The sequence below is a fragment of the Populus euphratica genome, unplaced genomic scaffold (genome assembly GCF_000495115.2).
Source record: "Populus euphratica unplaced genomic scaffold, PopEup_1.0 scaffold180.1, whole genome shotgun sequence".
In the NCBI taxonomy this organism is placed as follows: Eukaryota; Viridiplantae; Streptophyta; class Magnoliopsida; order Malpighiales; family Salicaceae; genus Populus; species Populus euphratica.
The window spans coordinates 15,975-23,862 of record NW_011500060.1 but is presented as its reverse complement, the minus strand read 5'-3'; positions in this window follow the sequence as shown (position 1 = coordinate 23,862).

Genomic DNA, 7,888 nt, shown 5'->3' with positions numbered 1-7,888 from the left:
TTGTTAAATCTTTATGTTAATATTCCATCTCAAAGTTCTCATCAACTTTTTCTTTATTATTATTATTATTATTATTATTATTATTACTACTACTACTACTATTACTAGTACCATTACTACTATTGTTGTTATTGTTGTTGTTGTTGTTGTTGTTATTGTTGTTATCTATAATTTATACAATTAACCTCCTTGTTATTCGACCCCGGTCTTGTGAGGTTATTTATTACTTCGATGCTCCTACACTTAAAAGAAGACATCAATCTTTTACTCGTGTCAATCACCTAGAGAATAATGCTTCTACATCACATCATGATCCATCAAATACCTCTATTTAGAATCTTTCTAATGATTCATCCAGCTGCTACTACTTGCATTCTTCTGATAATCCTGGCGCTCTTCTAGCCTATGAGATCTTCACTAGTGAAAATTACATTATATGGAGTCGATCCATGTCAATTACTTCTAGCCCAACCTATCACCACTAACCAATCACTTCATGTGGCCTCGCTAAGATCTAACAATCTTGTTCTGTCTTGGCTAATGAATTCCATTGCCAAGGATATCCATGACAGTCTTCTTTACTTCACAACAGCTTTTGATATTTGAAAAGAACTAAGAATTAGAAATTTTAGAAGTAATGGACCAAGGGTTTTATCTTTGGAGAAATATTTAAGTTCTATTTCTTAGAACTCCAAATCTATCACCGAGTATTTCAGAGAATTCAAGGTTTGTGGGATGAATACATCAATTATCATCGAATTCCTAGTTCTAAATATGAAAATCTTGATCTGTTCTCCTATAATGTTCTGAAACATCTGACAGATCGACAATAATCACATGATGTTATGAAATTTCTTGTGGGTCTTCATGACTCCTATTTTGTAGTTAGGAATCAACTGTTGTTTCAATCTCCTTTACCATCTACAGGCAAAGTTTTTTCTTTACTTCTACGAAAAGAGAGTCAATGATCTTTGATAAACACAGGTGGTATTTTTGTTGATTCATAAGCAATGGTTGCTGAACACTCTGTGAATCAATGTCCAGACTAGGTTCAACATATGCCAATCAATTTACCACATAGAAAGGAAAAGTTGATGCAATTTGCTCTCATTGTGGTTATTCAGGAAATCATATTAGTAAATGCTTTCACCTTATTAGGTACCCTCTTGGATGGAAAGGGCTAAGAGGAAAAAGATTTATTTCTACACAGACTATTGGCAAGAATTTTCAAAGGATATCCACTATAAATAATACTATAATTTTGGAGTGAAATTCTAGCACTCGCAACATTGTTTTTTTCTCAAAAGCAAATCCAAAATCTGTTCACTTTTGTGAATAGCATTTCCAACTCAAACTTAAACTCTATTACTAATGTTGTATCTATATCAGATATGTCCTTTTCTTGTCACACCATTCCTTCATCACAGAATCAATTCACTTGGATTCTTAATATAAGAGCAACAGATCATATGATCTGTAGCCCTCTTCTTTTTTATTCAATCATTTTGCCTAAAACTCCTTCCAAGGTTCATTTACCAAATAATCAAACGGTTCCACTTGTGTTTATTGAAACTGTTAAATTTTCTCCTGATATCGTTTTACACAATGCTTTTTATGTTCCATCCTTCCCTGTCAACCTTGTTTCTGTCTCAAGATTAACTTCTAATAATTTTATTGGATTATTTTTTCTTCAAATAAATGTATCTTATAGGATTTAAGCAAATGAAGGATGATTGGGCTTGCTTAAGTTCAATCTAGCCTACACCATCTTTATAGACCTTTTGTTGAATCTGATACTGAAATCTCTCTCAGCTCTATTGGCTTGCCTTTTAGTTCTGTAGTCAAATCATGTATCGTTGCCTCTGATCTTTGGCATTTTTGTTTAGGCCATATTCCAATATAAAAATTAATCTCCTAAGTAGTTTTGATTTTTCTATAACGGCTAATAACAACTCTATTTATGAGATTTGTCTTTTAGCCAAGCAAAAAAGGCTGCATTTTCCTATATCAACTAATAAATCCAATCAACCCTTTTAATTGGTTCACATTAATATTTAGGGACCTTTTTTTATTCCTTGTTACTCTGGTTATAGATTCTTCCTTGCCATTATTGATGATTACACCAAATTCACCTTGTTGTTTTTAATGAAATCCAAATAAAAAACTAAAGCCATTCTTACCAACTTTTTAGCTTATGTTAATACTCATTTCAACACTAATATTCAAACTCATAGGTCAGATAATGGACAAGAGTTTAACATGCTTATTTTTTTTATCAAAAGCTTGGCATTATTCATCAATTATCTTGTGTTAAAACAACTGAACAAAATGGAAGGGTTGAGAGGAAACATCAACACCTATTAAATGTAGTCAGATCTCTTATGTTTCAATCCAAACTTCTTTTACCCTACTAGAAAAATTGCATTCTCACAGCCACTTATCTAATAAATTACACTCCCTTATTCATTCTCAACAATTAAACACCATATCACCATTATTTTTTTTTCAGAAACCACCAACCTATGACTAATCCAAAGTTTTTGGTTGTTCATGCTTTGTTAGCACAATCATAAGCAACCAAGGAAAATTTCAACCACAATCCATAAAATACATTTTTCATGGTTATCCTCCATACATCAAAGGGTACAAAGTCCTTAACTTATCAACTTTCGAAACCTTTATCTTTTGAAATGTAGCTATGAATCTACTTTCCCATCTATTCCAGGCATAGTTCACACACCTTTTATGTTTCCAGACTTTCCTCAAACCTATGATTCCATCTCTTGTATCCCAACAAAATCTGTTTCTCAAAACTCTGTTTCTTCTACAAACTTACCTTTAAAAAATTATGCTCCTACACATTCTTCATCTAACAATAAAGATGCTTCCAATCTCAGAAGGTCTGAAAGAACTAAATATTTACCTAATTACTTAGAGCAATATTATTATAGTACTGTAACCTAGATTCCTTTAGTAAATCCAGCATCTCCTAGCTGCTTTTCCTCTAGTACGCCCTGCTCTATATTCTCTTTCTTGTGTGATTCCAGATTGTCTTTTAAACATAAAGCTTACACTTCTACTATTTCATCTATTTTTAAACCAAAGACTTATAAACAAGTTAGCTCAATTCCTCATTGGCATAATGCCATAAGTAATGAAATTACAGCTCTTAAGAAAAACCAAACTTGGTGACACGATCAAAGAGTTGATATTTTATCCCAAATGTCGGAGTGTCAAAGTAATAAATAACCCGGCAAGACCGGGGTCGAACCGCAAGGAGGTTTACCATATAAATTATAAATAATAACAACAACAACAACAACAACAACAACAACAACAACAACAACAACAACAACAACAACAACAACAACAACAACAACAACAACAACAACAACAACAACATGATGGTGGTGGTGAAGATGAGTTAAAGAAGACTGTTAGAGGATACACTAATAGTATTAGAGATAAGTAAGGTATAAACTCTTTATTAATTATCAACATGATCATATTAATCATCTTATTTACATAACACCATACTTATAAATTTCATTAATTATTCATGATGCTAACTTATGTTGACAACAAATCAAGTTCCTCTCATAATAACGATGTCGGCCGAAGACTATAAAAGATCAAGTATTTGATGTACCAAGTGTTATACAACACAAATCTAGATTAACCATTTAACAAGTAAGGTATTACAAATTAATAAGATAAAACATGTTAATAGCAACTTGTTTAGGATATAAGTGTTGAAGTCCATATTGTGTTTATATTATACTTATCCTAACACCATTAGTGAAACATTTTCATCTTAACATAATTAACTTAGCTAGATATTATGAAGGAGAAAGACTTAAAGAAATAATGCTGAATTGACATTGATTCAATCAGAATTTAGCAAAGCATTCTTCATAAAAGTTAGTGGAAATTATCTTTTCTTTCCACCCACCAAATTTTAGATCATTTGAATTTCTAGAACTCTAGTTATGGGTAAAAATATGAGTAGTGTTTAGGGTGGATTGCAAGACAGATTCAGACTTCTCTTTTATTGCCAAACTTTAAATTTGAAAATGATAAATTTAGGTCCTTCCATACCCATGAAAGTTGTAGGACTATTTCTTATCTTTCCAGCCATATAAATTAATATGAAATCCAAGATCTATAGCTCTAGATATGATCCGATGACTTAACAGTATTTGAATTTGAAGTGAATCGACATCTCCTTCGTAAGCTTAGCCTTTTCTATGTCCTTTCACTTCCAATAATTAATAACAACAATCAATCCTTTAAATTGTGAGAACACCTGCATTTAAAATAAGCATTTACCATAAATTAAAGGTATCTTATATTATCAAACTTGTTATTATAAAACATGCTCTAGTTAAGGAGTTACTGATACTTTAAGTGCAAAATGATTATTAAAACCTTGATAAAAATACACTTTTAAGTACTAATTACTTGGGATCTGGAAATTTTTCCTTATAACAAATATGTTATTGGTTGTAAATGGGTATAAAAGTGAAATTTCAAGCTAATGGCAGTGTTGAAAGATACAAAGCTAGATTAATGGCTATAGGCTTTACTCAACAAGAGGGAATTGATTTTTTTATACCTATCCTTCTATTACTAAAATGACAATAGTTAGAGTTCTTCTTCCTATTGCTACTGTTAAACAAAGACATTTACATCAATTTGACGTTTATAATGCCTTCTTACATGGAGACTTGAATGACGAGGTATAAATGTAATTTCCACCAGGCTTTTCCAATCCAAATGACTCTCAGGTTTGTAAACTCAAAAAGAGCTTATATATGGTATGAAATAAACCTCTACACAATGGTTTTATAAGTTGTCTTCCTCTTTACTACACTTTGGTTTCAGACAAGCCAAGTCAGATTCCAGCCTTTTCATCATATGCACTTAAACTAGCTTTATGGTGTTGTTAATATATGTTGATGATGTGATCATCACTTCTAATGCTCTTACAGAAATAACTATTGTGAAACAGTTTCTTCGTGTATCCTTTCTTGTAAAAGATTTTGGAGAATTGAAATACTTTCTAGGCATTGAAGTAGTTAGATCTGCCTAAGGTATTGCTCTTTACCAAAGAAAGTATGCTTTAAATGTGTTGACAAACAATGGTTTTTTTATGCTAAACCCATTACTTTTTCTTATGGATTCAACTTTAAGACTTATTGCTAATGATCCTAGTCCTTTATTATTTGACCTTGCATCCTATCAAAGATTTATTAGCAGACTTTTTTATCTCACAATCATATGACCAGATTTATCATATATAGTCCAAGCTCTTGGCTAATTTATGTCCAACCCTCGTGCAATGCACTTGCAAGTGGTAGAGAGAGTTCTTCAATATCTTAAGGTCATCCTAAACCAAGGATTATTTCTCAAGGTTGATTCTAATTTGTATTTAAAGGCATATTTTAATAGTGATTGGGGTGGTTACATTGACACTAGAAGAAGTGTCATTGGTTTTTCAATTTTTCTTGGGGATTCACTAATTTCTTGAAAATCAAAGAAGCAACCTACAATCAATAGGTCCTTAGTAAAAGCAAAGTATAGAGGTTTAGCAACCATCACATATGAGCTTCAATGGTTAGTTTATTTATTAGCTAATTTTCAAGTACCATACTCTCAGGCTACATTGTTGTATACTGACAGAAACCTGCTTCAAAAATTGTCTCCAATCCAGTTGACCATGAAATAACTAAACATATATAACTAGATTGTCATCTTGTTAGGGAGAAACTGCTGGAGTATTTGATTAAAATCATTTGCATTCCATCTGCATTCCTTCTAGATTTTAATTGGCTAATATTCTCACCAAACCTCTTAGTTTTCTAAAGTTTCATTATCTTCTCAGCAAGATGGGAAAGACGAATATTCATTTTCATATTAAGGGAGGATGTTGTAATATTCAAAATGCTATTGATACAATGAAGTTAAAATCTGCAGACGCTGGAGTTAAAGTCTGCAGGCATGATTAGCAGTTAAGTTAATTGTAACGGTTGCAGTCAAAGTTAGTTATAATAGTTACAGTTAGTTGTAACTTATCAAAGACTATATATATATACACTCGCACCATCCTGTAAATTGAAATATACAATATATATTGAAAGAGAGGATTTTTCCTTTTCTAAGCCAAATGTAGTTTTTTCTTCTCTTAAGGCTCCACATTTCTCTTCTGAACAAAGAGTTTAGTGTAGTTTTACAATCTAATAAAAAAAAATTAACATAAAAAATAATATACCATGATTTATTTATCTTACTTGTAAAAAATTTGGAAGATTTGAAATAAGAGTAAAAGAGACATCTTTTTAATCAAAACTCTTTTTTTTTATTGAATATATGTTTTTTGGATAAATTATAATAATTTTGGCATGAATATATTGAAAAAATATCAGAACAATAAACCAAATGAGTATTGTCATCGAAAACTCTTTCATTGTGGTGTCTAGCTCAACACAACAAGTTAACCTGGAGACCACCCCACCTTAATCCCATGTCTCATTACTAGAAATTCGCTTAAAACTAGTGAAATTACTAACGGAATAATTATATCGGTAAATTATGGTGATCATTACTGACGGACACTATTCCATCTATAATTCAGTCAGTATATACTGATAGAATACTATGGTCGGTATACACCAATAAAATTACAAACATAATATTCAAATTTAAATAAAAAAAAGTTCGTTAATGTGGACGTTTTTATGGGCGATTTTACCAAATAAATCAGTGAGGGATTCAAATCGGGATCTCCATACAGTAACATAACCAATTCACCATTATAATCACCAATAGAAGAAGTCCATCGATAATTCCATTGGAAAAATTAAATATATCACCACTTTACCGACCCTCTCCTCCACTATTTTTTCTTTTTCTTCCCTATCCTAACTCTCCCCTCATAAACTGCAAGCAATCACCCCCTCCTAAAAAAAAATCTTCCACTTCTCAGCACAAGTCATATTTCTTTAAATTCCGTGGTCACATCATTTGTGTTTTGATTTATTGTGGATTTTATCATTTTTTATACGTAAATCTATCTTTTTAATTTTAACATTTAAATGTTAATTTTATTGTTTTTTTAGTATATGTATTTGTTAGTGTATGTACATGTTTTATTATTATTTCTCAAACAAACTTGTAGTATATGAATGTATAATTTTATACTTGTTATGGTTTGTTTTAGATTTTCTAAAATTATATTTGTTTGTAAATTGTTGAAACTTTATTGAATTACAAAATTACATATGTTATTGTGAAATAATTAATAGCTTGTTTAATGGGTCCATTTTAATTTTTATCAATGCTATTATAGAGTTGTAATTTTCACAAATTTATATGTATAAATTTGTATGAACATTAATAATTAATAATGAATATTTATGAGAAGTTGTAATTAGCTTGTTGGATAATCTTGATGTAAACCAATATTTTTATAAATTTATTTACCTAGCATAGTTAATTAATACATGTTATTATCATAATTTTATAGAGGTTTGATAAAATTCATGGATGATCGTTCATAAATGTATCGAGAATCACCACAAGGATTGCAAAAGATGGATTATTGTGATGGGGTTCAGGGTTTTATTAATTTCACAACATCTATTCCCATAAATGTTACTAGAGGTGGTATTAGATATCTCACACGACTAAAAGATTAATATCTTATCCCAAGTGTAGGAATGTCGAAGTAGTAAATAACCTGGCAAGACCGAGGTCGAACCACAAGGAAGTTAATTGTACAAATTATAAATAACAATAATATAATAATAATAACAATAACAATAACAACAATAATAATAGTAATAGTAGTAGTAGTAGTAGTAACAATAATAATAATAATAATAATAAT